Source organism: Lithobates pipiens, unplaced genomic scaffold, assembly GCF_037356315.1.
Source record: "Lithobates pipiens isolate NorthernLeopardFrog02 unplaced genomic scaffold, aLitPip1_a1.2 Scaffold_8, whole genome shotgun sequence".
NCBI classification, from domain to species: Eukaryota; Metazoa; Chordata; class Amphibia; order Anura; family Ranidae; genus Lithobates; species Lithobates pipiens.
The window spans coordinates 573013848-573026915 of record NW_027507903.1 but is presented as its reverse complement, the minus strand read 5'-3'; the positions used below and the strand labels follow the sequence as shown (position 1 = coordinate 573026915).

Here is a 13068-nt window from a genome sequence, read left to right as displayed (position 1 = left end):
GAAAGGAAAGTGCTCAGGCCTTCTCAGTTGCTGTCACATCACTGCTTATGGCTGCTCGATAGTTGTGAAAATGGCAAAGGCTAATAATGTTACAATCTCATTCTATGTGGCCCACAGGTGGTGTTGAAGGAAACCCCTCCACCTTATAGGACGGTTGTTTCACTTCCACATAGATGGCTGCCTACTTTCGTGCCTCTCGAAAAGCAGTGGTCCTCGCTGTCCAAAATGTACATCCCACTGGCCTTCAAAGAAAGACTTTTCACTCTCTGCTGTTACCTTCAAAGGCCACTGTTGTAGAGTTCGCATGGCCCCAAGTTTGTGTTACAGCGGGTGTAGCATGACATGGCAGGATACACCTTGGCCTGTTGACCAATCCTTTAGTGATCTGACTACGGCCTGCCACATTGTAATCGACCGACGCTAGGATAGTATCAAGGTATCCTATATCACAGAGTTGGTGCTGGTTGCAAGAAGCGGTCTTAGAGAGAGAGAGAGAGAGAGAGACTTCCTGCTCCTTGTGTACCTTCAGGGGTCCGAACTGGCATGGGCGTGACTGTGGACATTACACTTCATCCAGCGCATAAAGATGCCGTGACCCGGATTCGAACCGGGGTTGCTGCGGCCACAACGCAGAGTACTAACCACTATACGATCACGGCATTGTCAACGAGCCAGGTAGGAGTCGAACCTACAATCTTCTGATCCGTAGTCAGACGCGTTATCCATTGCGCCACTGGCCCTGCACCTGGCCCTGACTCTTTGCTAAGCCTTCACAAAGGGCATTCTAGCTGCAGAAGCCAATCGACACCATCTCAGCCATTCCAGAGATAAACGGCTAACTTTCTGCTGAATTTCTAATGGAAAGGAAAGTGCTCAGGCCTTCTCAGTTGCTGTCACATCACTGCTTATGGCTGCTCGATAGTTGTGAAAATGGCAAAGGCTAATAATGTTACAATCTCATTCTATGTGGCCCACAGGTGGTGTTGAAGGAAACCCCTCCACCTTATAGGACGGTTGTTTCACTTCCACATAGATGGCTGCCTACTTTCGTGCCTCTCGAAAAGCAGTGGTCCTCGCTGTCCAAAATGTACATCCCACTGGCCTTCAAAGAAAGACTTTTCACTCTCTGCTGTTACCTTCAAAGGCCACTGTTGTAGAGTTCGCATGGCCCCAAGTTTGTGTTACAGCGGGTGTAGCATGACATGGCAGGATACACCTTGGCCTGTTGACCAATCCTTTAGTGATCTGACTACGGCCTGCCACATTGTAATCGACCGACGCTAGGATAGTATCAAGGTATCCTATATCACAGAGTTGGTGCTGGTTGCAAGAAGCGGTCTTAGAGAGAGAGAGAGAGAGAGAGACTTCCTGCTCCTTGTGTACCTTCAGGGGTCCGAACTGGCATGGGCGTGACTGTGGACATTACACTTCATCCAGCGCATAAAGATGCCGTGACCCGGATTCGAACCGGGGTTGCTGCGGCCACAACGCAGAGTACTAACCACTATACGATCACGGCATTGTCAACGAGCCAGGTAGGAGTCGAACCTACAATCTTCTGATCCGTAGTCAGACGCGTTATCCATTGCGCCACTGGCCCTGCACCTGGCCCTGACTCTTTGCTAAGCCTTCACAAAGGGCATTCTAGCTGCAGAAGCCAATCGACACCATCTCAGCCATTCCAGAGATAAACGGCTAACTTTCTGCTGAATTTCTAATGGAAAGGAAAGTGCTCAGGCCTTCTCAGTTGCTGTCACATCACTGCTTATGGCTGCTCGATAGTTGTGAAAATGACAAAGGCTAATAATGTTACAATCTCATTCTATGTGGCCCACAGGTGGTGTTGAAGGAAACCCCTCCACCTTATAGGACGGTTGTTTCACTTCCACATAGATGGCTGCCTACTTTCGTGCCTCTCGAAAAGCAGTGGTCCTCGCTGTCCAAAATGTACATCCCACTGGCCTTCAAAGAAAGACTTTTCACTCTCTGCTGTTACCTTCAAAGGCCACTGTTGTAGAGTTCGCATGGCCCCAAGTTTGTGTTACAGCGGGTGTAGCATGACATGGCAGGATACACCTTGGCCTGTTGACCAATCCTTTAGTGATCTGACTACGGCCTGCCACATTGTAATCGACCGACGCTAGGATAGTATCAAGGTATCCTATATCACAGAGTTGGTGCTGGTTGCAAGAAGCGGTCTTAGAGAGAGAGAGAGAGAGAGACTTCCTGCTCCTTGTGTACCTTCAGGGGTCCGAACTGGCATGGGCGTGACTGTGGACATTACACTTCATCCAGCGCATAAAGATGCCGTGACCCGGATTCGAACCGGGGTTGCTGCGGCCACAACGCAGAGTACTAACCACTATACGATCACGGCATTGTCAACGAGCCAGGTAGGAGTCGAACCTACAATCTTCTGATCCGTAGTCAGACGCGTTATCCATTGCGCCACTGGCCCTGCACCTGGCCCTGACTCTTTGCTAAGCCTTCACAAAGGGCATTCTAGCTGCAGAAGCCAATCGACACCATCTCAGCCATTCCAGAGATAAACGGCTAACTTTCTGCTGAATTTCTAATGGAAAGGAAAGTGCTCAGGCCTTCTCAGTTGCTGTCACATCACTGCTTATGGCTGCTCGATAGTTGTGAAAATGGCAAAGGCTAATAATGTTACAATCTCATTCTATGTGGCCCACAGGTGGTGTTGAAGGAAACCCCTCCACCTTATAGGACGGTTGTTTCACTTCCACATAGATGGCTGCCTACTTTCGTGCCTCTCGAAAAGCAGTGGTCCTCGCTGTCCAAAATGTACATCCCACTGGCCTTCAAAGAAAGACTTTTCACTCTCTGCTGTTACCTTCAAAGGCCACTGTTGTAGAGTTCGCATGGCCCCAAGTTTGTGTTACAGCGGGTGTAGCATGACATGGCAGGATACACCTTGGCCTGTTGACCAATCCTTTAGTGATCTGACTACGGCCTGCCACATTGTAATCGACCGACGCTAGGATAGTATCAAGGTATCCTATATCACAGAGTTGGTGCTGGTTGCAAGAAGCGGTCTTAGAGAGAGAGAGAGAGAGAGACTTCCTGCTCCTTGTGTACCTTCAGGGGTCCGAACTGGCATGGGCGTGACTGTGGACATTACACTTCATCCAGCGCATAAAGATGCCGTGACCCGGATTCGAACCGGGGTTGCTGCGGCCACAACGCAGAGTACTAACCACTATACGATCACGGCATTGTCAACGAGCCAGGTAGGAGTCGAACCTACAATCTTCTGATCCGTAGTCAGACGCGTTATCCATTGCGCCACTGGCCCTGCACCTGGCCCTGACTCTTTGCTAAGCCTTCACAAAGGGCATTCTAGCTGCAGAAGCCAATCGACACCATCTCAGCCATTCCAGAGATAAACGGCTAACTTTCTGCTGAATTTCTAATGGAAAGGAAAGTGCTCAGGCCTTCTCAGTTGCTGTCACATCACTGCTTATGGCTGCTCGATAGTTGTGAAAATGGCAAAGGCTAATAATGTTACAATCTCATTCTATGTGGCCCACAGGTGGTGTTGAAGGAAACCCCTCCACCTTATAGGACGGTTGTTTCACTTCCACATAGATGGCTGCCTACTTTCGTGCCTCTCGAAAAGCAGTGGTCCTCGCTGTCCAAAATGTACATCCCACTGGCCTTCAAAGAAAGACTTTTCACTCTCTGCTGTTACCTTCAAAGGCCACTGTTGTAGAGTTCGCATGGCCCCAAGTTTGTGTTACAGCGGGTGTAGCATGACATGGCAGGATACACCTTGGCCTGTTGACCAATCCTTTAGTGATCTGACTACGGCCTGCCACATTGTAATCGACCGACGCTAGGATAGTATCAAGGTATCCTATATCACAGAGTTGGTGCTGGTTGCAAGAAGCGGTCTTAGAGAGAGAGAGAGAGAGAGACTTCCTGCTCCTTGTGTACCTTCAGGGGTCCGAACTGGCATGGGCGTGACTGTGGACATTACACTTCATCCAGCGCATAAAGATGCCGTGACCCGGATTCGAACCGGGGTTGCTGCGGCCACAACGCAGAGTACTAACCACTATACGATCACGGCATTGTCAACGAGCCAGGTAGGAGTCGAACCTACAATCTTCTGATCCGTAGTCAGACGCGTTATCCATTGCGCCACTGGCCCTGCACCTGGCCCTGACTCTTTGCTAAGCCTTCACAAAGGGCATTCTAGCTGCAGAAGCCAATCGACACCATCTCAGCCATTCCAGAGATAAACGGCTAACTTTCTGCTGAATTTCTAATGGAAAGGAAAGTGCTCAGGCCTTCTCAGTTGCTGTCACATCACTGCTTATGGCTGCTCGATAGTTGTGAAAATGGCAAAGGCTAATAATGTTACAATCTCATTCTATGTGGCCCACAGGTGGTGTTGAAGGAAACCCCTCCACCTTATAGGACGGTTGTTTCACTTCCACATAGATGGCTGCCTACTTTCGTGCCTCTCGAAAAGCAGTGGTCCTCGCTGTCCAAAATGTACATCCCACTGGCCTTCAAAGAAAGACTTTTCACTCTCTGCTGTTACCTTCAAAGGCCACTGTTGTAGAGTTCGCATGGCCCCAAGTTTGTGTTACAGCGGGTGTAGCATGACATGGCAGGATACACCTTGGCCTGTTGACCAATCCTTTAGTGATCTGACTACGGCCTGCCACATTGTAATCGACCGACGCTAGGATAGTATCAAGGTATCCTATATCACAGAGTTGGTGCTGGTTGCAAGAAGCGGTCTTAGAGAGAGAGAGAGAGAGAGACTTCCTGCTCCTTGTGTACCTTCAGGGGTCCGAACTGGCATGGGCGTGACTGTGGACATTACACTTCATCCAGCGCATAAAGATGCCGTGACCCGGATTCGAACCGGGGTTGCTGCGGCCACAACGCAGAGTACTAACCACTATACGATCACGGCATTGTCAACGAGCCAGGTAGGAGTCGAACCTACAATCTTCTGATCCGTAGTCAGACGCGTTATCCATTGCGCCACTGGCCCTGCACCTGGCCCTGACTCTTTGCTAAGCCTTCACAAAGGGCATTCTAGCTGCAGAAGCCAATCGACACCATCTCAGCCATTCCAGAGATAAACGGCTAACTTTCTGCTGAATTTCTAATGGAAAGGAAAGTGCTCAGGCCTTCTCAGTTGCTGTCACATCACTGCTTATGGCTGCTCGATAGTTGTGAAAATGGCAAAGGCTAATAATGTTACAATCTCATTCTATGTGGCCCACAGGTGGTGTTGAAGGAAACCCCTCCACCTTATAGGACGGTTGTTTCACTTCCACATAGATGGCTGCCTACTTTCGTGCCTCTCGAAAAGCAGTGGTCCTCGCTGTCCAAAATGTACATCCCACTGGCCTTCAAAGAAAGACTTTTCACTCTCTGCTGTTACCTTCAAAGGCCACTGTTGTAGAGTTCGCATGGCCCCAAGTTTGTGTTACAGCGGGTGTAGCATGACATGGCAGGATACACCTTGGCCTGTTGACCAATCCTTTAGTGATCTGACTACGGCCTGCCACATTGTAATCGACCGACGCTAGGATAGTATCAAGGTATCCTATATCACAGAGTTGGTGCTGGTTGCAAGAAGCGGTCTTAGAGAGAGAGAGAGAGAGAGAGACTTCCTGCTCCTTGTGTACCTTCAGGGGTCCGAACTGGCATGGGCGTGACTGTGGACATTACACTTCATCCAGCGCATAAAGATGCCGTGACCCGGATTCGAACCGGGGTTGCTGCGGCCACAACGCAGAGTACTAACCACTATACGATCACGGCATTGTCAACGAGCCAGGTAGGAGTCGAACCTACAATCTTCTGATCCGTAGTCAGACGCGTTATCCATTGCGCCACTGGCCCTGCACCTGGCCCTGACTCTTTGCTAAGCCTTCACAAAGGGCATTCTAGCTGCAGAAGCCAATCGACACCATCTCAGCCATTCCAGAGATAAACGGCTAACTTTCTGCTGAATTTCTAATGGAAAGGAAAGTGCTCAGGCCTTCTCAGTTGCTGTCACATCACTGCTTATGGCTGCTCGATAGTTGTGAAAATGGCAAAGGCTAATAATGTTACAATCTCATTCTATGTGGCCCACAGGTGGTGTTGAAGGAAACCCCTCCACCTTATAGGACGGTTGTTTCACTTCCACATAGATGGCTGCCTACTTTCGTGCCTCTCGAAAAGCAGTGGTCCTCGCTGTCCAAAATGTACATCCCACTGGCCTTCAAAGAAAGACTTTTCACTCTCTGCTGTTACCTTCAAAGGCCACTGTTGTAGAGTTCGCATGGCCCCAAGTTTGTGTTACAGCGGGTGTAGCATGACATGGCAGGATACACCTTGGCCTGTTGACCAATCCTTTAGTGATCTGACTACGGCCTGCCACATTGTAATCGACCGACGCTAGGATAGTATCAAGGTATCCTATATCACAGAGTTGGTGCTGGTTGCAAGAAGCGGTCTTAGAGAGAGAGAGAGAGAGAGACTTCCTGCTCCTTGTGTACCTTCAGGGGTCCGAACTGGCATGGGCGTGACTGTGGACATTACACTTCATCCAGCGCATAAAGATGCCGTGACCCGGATTCGAACCGGGGTTGCTGCGGCCACAACGCAGAGTACTAACCACTATACGATCACGGCATTGTCAACGAGCCAGGTAGGAGTCGAACCTACAATCTTCTGATCCGTAGTCAGACGCGTTATCCATTGCGCCACTGGCCCTGCACCTGGCCCTGACTCTTTGCTAAGCCTTCACAAAGGGCATTCTAGCTGCAGAAGCCAATCGACACCATCTCAGCCATTCCAGAGATAAACGGCTAACTTTCTGCTGAATTTCTAATGGAAAGGAAAGTGCTCAGGCCTTCTCAGTTGCTGTCACATCACTGCTTATGGCTGCTCGATAGTTGTGAAAATGGCAAAGGCTAATAATGTTACAATCTCATTCTATGTGGCCCACAGGTGGTGTTGAAGGAAACCCCTCCACCTTATAGGACGGTTGTTTCACTTCCACATAGATGGCTGCCTACTTTCGTGCCTCTCGAAAAGCAGTGGTCCTCGCTGTCCAAAATGTACATCCCACTGGCCTTCAAAGAAAGACTTTTCACTCTCTGCTGTTACCTTCAAAGGCCACTGTTGTAGAGTTCGCATGGCCCCAAGTTTGTGTTACAGCGGGTGTAGCATGACATGGCAGGATACACCTTGGCCTGTTGACCAATCCTTTAGTGATCTGACTACGGCCTGCCACATTGTAATCGACCGACGCTAGGATAGTATCAAGGTATCCTATATCACAGAGTTGGTGCTGGTTGCAAGAAGCGGTCTTAGAGAGAGAGAGAGAGAGAGACTTCCTGCTCCTTGTGTACCTTCAGGGGTCCGAACTGGCATGGGCGTGACTGTGGACATTACACTTCATCCAGCGCATAAAGATGCCGTGACCCGGATTCGAACCGGGGTTGCTGCGGCCACAACGCAGAGTACTAACCACTATACGATCACGGCATTGTCAACGAGCCAGGTAGGAGTCGAACCTACAATCTTCTGATCCGTAGTCAGACGCGTTATCCATTGCGCCACTGGCCCTGCACCTGGCCCTGACTCTTTGCTAAGCCTTCACAAAGGGCATTCTAGCTGCAGAAGCCAATCGACACCATCTCAGCCATTCCAGAGATAAACGGCTAACTTTCTGCTGAATTTCTAATGGAAAGGAAAGTGCTCAGGCCTTCTCAGTTGCTGTCACATCACTGCTTATGGCTGCTCGATAGTTGTGAAAATGGCAAAGGCTAATAATGTTACAATCTCATTCTATGTGGCCCACAGGTGGTGTTGAAGGAAACCCCTCCACCTTATAGGACGGTTGTTTCACTTCCACATAGATGGCTGCCTACTTTCGTGCCTCTCGAAAAGCAGTGGTCCTCGCTGTCCAAAATGTACATCCCACTGGCCTTCAAAGAAAGACTTTTCACTCTCTGCTGTTACCTTCAAAGGCCACTGTTGTAGAGTTCGCATGGCCCCAAGTTTGTGTTACAGCGGGTGTAGCATGACATGGCAGGATACACCTTGGCCTGTTGACCAATCCTTTAGTGATCTGACTACGGCCTGCCACATTGTAATCGACCGACGCTAGGATAGTATCAAGGTATCCTATATCACAGAGTTGGTGCTGGTTGCAAGAAGCGGTCTTAGAGAGAGAGAGAGAGAGAGACTTCCTGCTCCTTGTGTACCTTCAGGGGTCCGAACTGGCATGGGCGTGACTGTGGACATTACACTTCATCCAGCGCATAAAGATGCCGTGACCCGGATTCGAACCGGGGTTGCTGCGGCCACAACGCAGAGTACTAACCACTATACGATCACGGCATTGTCAACGAGCCAGGTAGGAGTCGAACCTACAATCTTCTGATCCGTAGTCAGACGCGTTATCCATTGCGCCACTGGCCCTGCACCTGGCCCTGACTCTTTGCTAAGCCTTCACAAAGGGCATTCTAGCTGCAGAAGCCAATCGACACCATCTCAGCCATTCCAGAGATAAACGGCTAACTTTCTGCTGAATTTCTAATGGAAAGGAAAGTGCTCAGGCCTTCTCAGTTGCTGTCACATCACTGCTTATGGCTGCTCGATAGTTGTGAAAATGGCAAAGGCTAATAATGTTACAATCTCATTCTATGTGGCCCACAGGTGGTGTTGAAGGAAACCCCTCCACCTTATAGGACGGTTGTTTCACTTCCACATAGATGGCTGCCTACTTTCGTGCCTCTCGAAAAGCAGTGGTCCTCGCTGTCCAAAATGTACATCCCACTGGCCTTCAAAGAAAGACTTTTCACTCTCTGCTGTTACCTTCAAAGGCCACTGTTGTAGAGTTCGCATGGCCCCAAGTTTGTGTTACAGCGGGTGTAGCATGACATGGCAGGATACACCTTGGCCTGTTGACCAATCCTTTAGTGATCTGACTACGGCCTGCCACATTGTAATCGACCGACGCTAGGATAGTATCAAGGTATCCTATATCACAGAGTTGGTGCTGGTTGCAAGAAGCGGTCTTAGAGAGAGAGAGAGAGAGAGACTTCCTGCTCCTTGTGTACCTTCAGGGGTCCGAACTGGCATGGGCGTGACTGTGGACATTACACTTCATCCAGCGCATAAAGATGCCGTGACCCGGATTCGAACCGGGGTTGCTGCGGCCACAACGCAGAGTACTAACCACTATACGATCACGGCATTGTCAACGAGCCAGGTAGGAGTCGAACCTACAATCTTCTGATCCGTAGTCAGACGCGTTATCCATTGCGCCACTGGCCCTGCACCTGGCCCTGACTCTTTGCTAAGCCTTCACAAAGGGCATTCTAGCTGCAGAAGCCAATCGACACCATCTCAGCCATTCCAGAGATAAACGGCTAACTTTCTGCTGAATTTCTAATGGAAAGGAAAGTGCTCAGGCCTTCTCAGTTGCTGTCACATCACTGCTTATGGCTGCTCGATAGTTGTGAAAATGGCAAAGGCTAATAATGTTACAATCTCATTCTATGTGGCCCACAGGTGGTGTTGAAGGAAACCCCTCCACCTTATAGGACGGTTGTTTCACTTCCACATAGATGGCTGCCTACTTTCGTGCCTCTCGAAAAGCAGTGGTCCTCGCTGTCCAAAATGTACATCCCACTGGCCTTCAAAGAAAGACTTTTCACTCTCTGCTGTTACCTTCAAAGGCCACTGTTGTAGAGTTCGCATGGCCCCAAGTTTGTGTTACAGCGGGTGTAGCATGACATGGCAGGATACACCTTGGCCTGTTGACCAATCCTTTAGTGATCTGACTACGGCCTGCCACATTGTAATCGACCGACGCTAGGATAGTATCAAGGTATCCTATATCACAGAGTTGGTGCTGGTTGCAAGAAGCGGTCTTAGAGAGAGAGAGAGAGAGAGACTTCCTGCTCCTTGTGTACCTTCAGGGGTCCGAACTGGCATGGGCGTGACTGTGGACATTACACTTCATCCAGCGCATAAAGATGCCGTGACCCGGATTCGAACCGGGGTTGCTGCGGCCACAACGCAGAGTACTAACCACTATACGATCACGGCATTGTCAACGAGCCAGGTAGGAGTCGAACCTACAATCTTCTGATCCGTAGTCAGACGCGTTATCCATTGCGCCACTGGCCCTGCACCTGGCCCTGACTCTTTGCTAAGCCTTCACAAAGGGCATTCTAGCTGCAGAAGCCAATCGACACCATCTCAGCCATTCCAGAGATAAACGGCTAACTTTCTGCTGAATTTCTAATGGAAAGGAAAGTGCTCAGGCCTTCTCAGTTGCTGTCACATCACTGCTTATGGCTGCTCGATAGTTGTGAAAATGGCAAAGGCTAATAATGTTACAATCTCATTCTATGTGGCCCACAGGTGGTGTTGAAGGAAACCCCTCCACCTTATAGGACGGTTGTTTCACTTCCACATAGATGGCTGCCTACTTTCGTGCCTCTCGAAAAGCAGTGGTCCTCGCTGTCCAAAATGTACATCCCACTGGCCTTCAAAGAAAGACTTTTCACTCTCTGCTGTTACCTTCAAAGGCCACTGTTGTAGAGTTCGCATGGCCCCAAGTTTGTGTTACAGCGGGTGTAGCATGACATGGCAGGATACACCTTGGCCTGTTGACCAATCCTTTAGTGATCTGACTACGGCCTGCCACATTGTAATCGACCGACGCTAGGATAGTATCAAGGTATCCTATATCACAGAGTTGGTGCTGGTTGCAAGAAGCGGTCTTAGAGAGAGAGAGAGAGAGAGACTTCCTGCTCCTTGTGTACCTTCAGGGGTCCGAACTGGCATGGGCGTGACTGTGGACATTACACTTCATCCAGCGCATAAAGATGCCGTGACCCGGATTCGAACCGGGGTTGCTGCGGCCACAACGCAGAGTACTAACCACTATACGATCACGGCATTGTCAACGAGCCAGGTAGGAGTCGAACCTACAATCTTCTGATCCGTAGTCAGACGCGTTATCCATTGCGCCACTGGCCCTGCACCTGGCCCTGACTCTTTGCTAAGCCTTCACAAAGGGCATTCTAGCTGCAGAAGCCAATCGACACCATCTCAGCCATTCCAGAGATAAACGGCTAACTTTCTGCTGAATTTCTAATGGAAAGGAAAGTGCTCAGGCCTTCTCAGTTGCTGTCACATCACTGCTTATGGCTGCTCGATAGTTGTGAAAATGGCAAAGGCTAATAATGTTACAATCTCATTCTATGTGGCCCACAGGTGGTGTTGAAGGAAACCCCTCCACCTTATAGGACGGTTGTTTCACTTCCACATAGATGGCTGCCTACTTTCGTGCCTCTCGAAAAGCAGTGGTCCTCGCTGTCCAAAATGTACATCCCACTGGCCTTCAAAGAAAGACTTTTCACTCTCTGCTGTTACCTTCAAAGGCCACTGTTGTAGAGTTCGCATGGCCCCAAGTTTGTGTTACAGCGGGTGTAGCATGACATGGCAGGATACACCTTGGCCTGTTGACCAATCCTTTAGTGATCTGACTACGGCCTGCCACATTGTAATCGACCGACGCTAGGATAGTATCAAGGTATCCTATATCACAGAGTTGGTGCTGGTTGCAAGAAGCGGGCTTAGAGAGAGAGAGAGAGAGAGACTTCCTGCTCCTTGTGTACCTTCAGGGGTCCGAACTGGCATGGGCGTGACTGTGGACATTACACTTCATCCAGCGCATAAAGATGCCGTGACCCGGATTCGAACCGGGGTTGCTGCGGCCACAACGCAGAGTACTAACCACTATACGATCACGGCATTGTCAACGAGCCAGGTAGGAGTCGAACCTACAATCTTCTGATCCGTAGTCAGACGCGTTATCCATTGCGCCACTGGCCCTGCACCTGGCCCTGACTCTTTGCTAAGCCTTCACAAAGGGCATTCTAGCTGCAGAAGCCAATCGACACCATCTCAGCCATTCCAGAGATAAACGGCTAACTTTCTGCTGAATTTCTAATGGAAAGGAAAGTGCTCAGGCCTTCTCAGTTGCTGTCACATCACTGCTTATGGCTGCTCGATAGTTGTGAAAATGGCAAAGGCTAATAATGTTACAATCTCATTCTATGTGGCCCACAGGTGGTGTTGAAGGAAACCCCTCCACCTTATAGGACGGTTGTTTCACTTCCACATAGATGGCTGCCTACTTTCGTGCCTCTCGAAAAGCAGTGGTCCTCGCTGTCCAAAATGTACATCCCACTGGCCTTCAAAGAAAGACTTTTCACTCTCTGCTGTTACCTTCAAAGGCCACTGTTGTAGAGTTCGCATGGCCCCAAGTTTGTGTTACAGCGGGTGTAGCATGACATGGCAGGATACACCTTGGCCTGTTGACCAATCCTTTAGTGATCTGACTACGGCCTGCCACATTGTAATCGACCGACGCTAGGATAGTATCAAGGTATCCTATATCACAGAGTTGGTGCTGGTTGCAAGAAGCGGTCTTAGAGAGAGAGAGAGAGAGAGAGAGACTTCCTGCTCCTTGTGTACCTTCAGGGGTCCGAACTGGCATGGGCGTGACTGTGGACATTACACTTCATCCAGCGCATAAAGATGCCGTGACCCGGATTCGAACCGGGGTTGCTGCGGCCACAACGCAGAGTACTAACCACTATACGATCACGGCATTGTCAACGAGCCAGGTAGGAGTCGAACCTACAATCTTCTGATCCGTAGTCAGACGCGTTATCCATTGCGCCACTGGCCCTGCACCTGGCCCTGACTCTTTGCTAAGCCTTCACAAAGGGCATTCTAGCTGCAGAAGCCAATCGACACCATCTCAGCCATTCCAGAGATAAACGGCTAACTTTCTGCTGAATTTCTAATGGAAAGGAAAGTGCTCAGGCCTTCTCAGTTGCTGTCACATCACTGCTTATGGCTGCTCGATAGTTGTGAAAATGGCAAAGGCTAATAATGTTACAATCTCATTCTATGTGGCCCACAGGTGGTGTTGAAGGAAACCCCTCCACCTTATAGGACGGTTGTTTCACTTCCACATAGATGGCTGCCTACTTT

The 13068-nt window shown here is 49.7% G+C and overlaps 30 non-coding genes across 30 annotated transcripts; all 30 read right to left on the bottom strand.

Annotated features, from left to right (window-relative positions):
* Nucleotides 1–587: 587 nt before the first annotated feature.
* Nucleotides 588–659, bottom strand: TRNAH-GUG (transfer RNA histidin (anticodon GUG)). Its single transcript has one exon. It is a non-coding gene; the product is annotated as a tRNA-His (tRNA).
* An 8-nt stretch (nucleotides 660–667) lies between these two features.
* On the bottom strand, nucleotides 668–740 carry TRNAR-ACG (transfer RNA arginine (anticodon ACG)). The gene has a single exon. It is a non-coding gene; the product is annotated as a tRNA-Arg (tRNA).
* Nucleotides 741–1447: 707 nt separating this feature from the next.
* TRNAH-GUG (transfer RNA histidin (anticodon GUG)) lies at nucleotides 1448–1519 on the bottom strand. Its single transcript has one exon. It is a non-coding gene; the product is annotated as a tRNA-His (tRNA).
* Nucleotides 1520–1527: 8 nt separating this feature from the next.
* On the bottom strand, nucleotides 1528–1600 carry TRNAR-ACG (transfer RNA arginine (anticodon ACG)). Its single transcript has one exon. It is a non-coding gene; the product is annotated as a tRNA-Arg (tRNA).
* Nucleotides 1601–2305: 705 nt separating this feature from the next.
* TRNAH-GUG (transfer RNA histidin (anticodon GUG)) lies at nucleotides 2306–2377 on the bottom strand. Its single transcript has one exon. It is a non-coding gene; the product is annotated as a tRNA-His (tRNA).
* Nucleotides 2378–2385: 8 nt separating this feature from the next.
* TRNAR-ACG (transfer RNA arginine (anticodon ACG)) lies at nucleotides 2386–2458 on the bottom strand. Its single transcript has one exon. It is a non-coding gene; the product is annotated as a tRNA-Arg (tRNA).
* A 705-nt stretch (nucleotides 2459–3163) lies between these two features.
* Nucleotides 3164–3235, bottom strand: TRNAH-GUG (transfer RNA histidin (anticodon GUG)). The gene has a single exon. It is a non-coding gene; the product is annotated as a tRNA-His (tRNA).
* An 8-nt stretch (nucleotides 3236–3243) lies between these two features.
* Nucleotides 3244–3316, bottom strand: TRNAR-ACG (transfer RNA arginine (anticodon ACG)). The gene has a single exon. It is a non-coding gene; the product is annotated as a tRNA-Arg (tRNA).
* A 705-nt stretch (nucleotides 3317–4021) lies between these two features.
* On the bottom strand, nucleotides 4022–4093 carry TRNAH-GUG (transfer RNA histidin (anticodon GUG)). Its single transcript has one exon. It is a non-coding gene; the product is annotated as a tRNA-His (tRNA).
* An 8-nt stretch (nucleotides 4094–4101) lies between these two features.
* TRNAR-ACG (transfer RNA arginine (anticodon ACG)) lies at nucleotides 4102–4174 on the bottom strand. The gene has a single exon. It is a non-coding gene; the product is annotated as a tRNA-Arg (tRNA).
* Nucleotides 4175–4879: 705 nt separating this feature from the next.
* TRNAH-GUG (transfer RNA histidin (anticodon GUG)) lies at nucleotides 4880–4951 on the bottom strand. The gene has a single exon. It is a non-coding gene; the product is annotated as a tRNA-His (tRNA).
* Nucleotides 4952–4959: 8 nt separating this feature from the next.
* TRNAR-ACG (transfer RNA arginine (anticodon ACG)) lies at nucleotides 4960–5032 on the bottom strand. The gene has a single exon. It is a non-coding gene; the product is annotated as a tRNA-Arg (tRNA).
* Nucleotides 5033–5739: 707 nt separating this feature from the next.
* Nucleotides 5740–5811, bottom strand: TRNAH-GUG (transfer RNA histidin (anticodon GUG)). The gene has a single exon. It is a non-coding gene; the product is annotated as a tRNA-His (tRNA).
* An 8-nt stretch (nucleotides 5812–5819) lies between these two features.
* On the bottom strand, nucleotides 5820–5892 carry TRNAR-ACG (transfer RNA arginine (anticodon ACG)). Its single transcript has one exon. It is a non-coding gene; the product is annotated as a tRNA-Arg (tRNA).
* A 705-nt stretch (nucleotides 5893–6597) lies between these two features.
* TRNAH-GUG (transfer RNA histidin (anticodon GUG)) lies at nucleotides 6598–6669 on the bottom strand. The gene has a single exon. It is a non-coding gene; the product is annotated as a tRNA-His (tRNA).
* Nucleotides 6670–6677: 8 nt separating this feature from the next.
* TRNAR-ACG (transfer RNA arginine (anticodon ACG)) lies at nucleotides 6678–6750 on the bottom strand. Its single transcript has one exon. It is a non-coding gene; the product is annotated as a tRNA-Arg (tRNA).
* Nucleotides 6751–7455: 705 nt separating this feature from the next.
* Nucleotides 7456–7527, bottom strand: TRNAH-GUG (transfer RNA histidin (anticodon GUG)). Its single transcript has one exon. It is a non-coding gene; the product is annotated as a tRNA-His (tRNA).
* Nucleotides 7528–7535: 8 nt separating this feature from the next.
* On the bottom strand, nucleotides 7536–7608 carry TRNAR-ACG (transfer RNA arginine (anticodon ACG)). The gene has a single exon. It is a non-coding gene; the product is annotated as a tRNA-Arg (tRNA).
* A 705-nt stretch (nucleotides 7609–8313) lies between these two features.
* Nucleotides 8314–8385, bottom strand: TRNAH-GUG (transfer RNA histidin (anticodon GUG)). Its single transcript has one exon. It is a non-coding gene; the product is annotated as a tRNA-His (tRNA).
* Nucleotides 8386–8393: 8 nt separating this feature from the next.
* TRNAR-ACG (transfer RNA arginine (anticodon ACG)) lies at nucleotides 8394–8466 on the bottom strand. The gene has a single exon. It is a non-coding gene; the product is annotated as a tRNA-Arg (tRNA).
* Nucleotides 8467–9171: 705 nt separating this feature from the next.
* Nucleotides 9172–9243, bottom strand: TRNAH-GUG (transfer RNA histidin (anticodon GUG)). The gene has a single exon. It is a non-coding gene; the product is annotated as a tRNA-His (tRNA).
* An 8-nt stretch (nucleotides 9244–9251) lies between these two features.
* TRNAR-ACG (transfer RNA arginine (anticodon ACG)) lies at nucleotides 9252–9324 on the bottom strand. Its single transcript has one exon. It is a non-coding gene; the product is annotated as a tRNA-Arg (tRNA).
* A 705-nt stretch (nucleotides 9325–10029) lies between these two features.
* On the bottom strand, nucleotides 10030–10101 carry TRNAH-GUG (transfer RNA histidin (anticodon GUG)). Its single transcript has one exon. It is a non-coding gene; the product is annotated as a tRNA-His (tRNA).
* Nucleotides 10102–10109: 8 nt separating this feature from the next.
* On the bottom strand, nucleotides 10110–10182 carry TRNAR-ACG (transfer RNA arginine (anticodon ACG)). Its single transcript has one exon. It is a non-coding gene; the product is annotated as a tRNA-Arg (tRNA).
* A 705-nt stretch (nucleotides 10183–10887) lies between these two features.
* Nucleotides 10888–10959, bottom strand: TRNAH-GUG (transfer RNA histidin (anticodon GUG)). Its single transcript has one exon. It is a non-coding gene; the product is annotated as a tRNA-His (tRNA).
* An 8-nt stretch (nucleotides 10960–10967) lies between these two features.
* On the bottom strand, nucleotides 10968–11040 carry TRNAR-ACG (transfer RNA arginine (anticodon ACG)). The gene has a single exon. It is a non-coding gene; the product is annotated as a tRNA-Arg (tRNA).
* Nucleotides 11041–11745: 705 nt separating this feature from the next.
* Nucleotides 11746–11817, bottom strand: TRNAH-GUG (transfer RNA histidin (anticodon GUG)). Its single transcript has one exon. It is a non-coding gene; the product is annotated as a tRNA-His (tRNA).
* Nucleotides 11818–11825: 8 nt separating this feature from the next.
* On the bottom strand, nucleotides 11826–11898 carry TRNAR-ACG (transfer RNA arginine (anticodon ACG)). Its single transcript has one exon. It is a non-coding gene; the product is annotated as a tRNA-Arg (tRNA).
* Nucleotides 11899–12607: 709 nt separating this feature from the next.
* TRNAH-GUG (transfer RNA histidin (anticodon GUG)) lies at nucleotides 12608–12679 on the bottom strand. The gene has a single exon. It is a non-coding gene; the product is annotated as a tRNA-His (tRNA).
* Nucleotides 12680–12687: 8 nt separating this feature from the next.
* On the bottom strand, nucleotides 12688–12760 carry TRNAR-ACG (transfer RNA arginine (anticodon ACG)). Its single transcript has one exon. It is a non-coding gene; the product is annotated as a tRNA-Arg (tRNA).
* Between the last annotated feature and the right edge of the window lie 308 nt (nucleotides 12761–13068).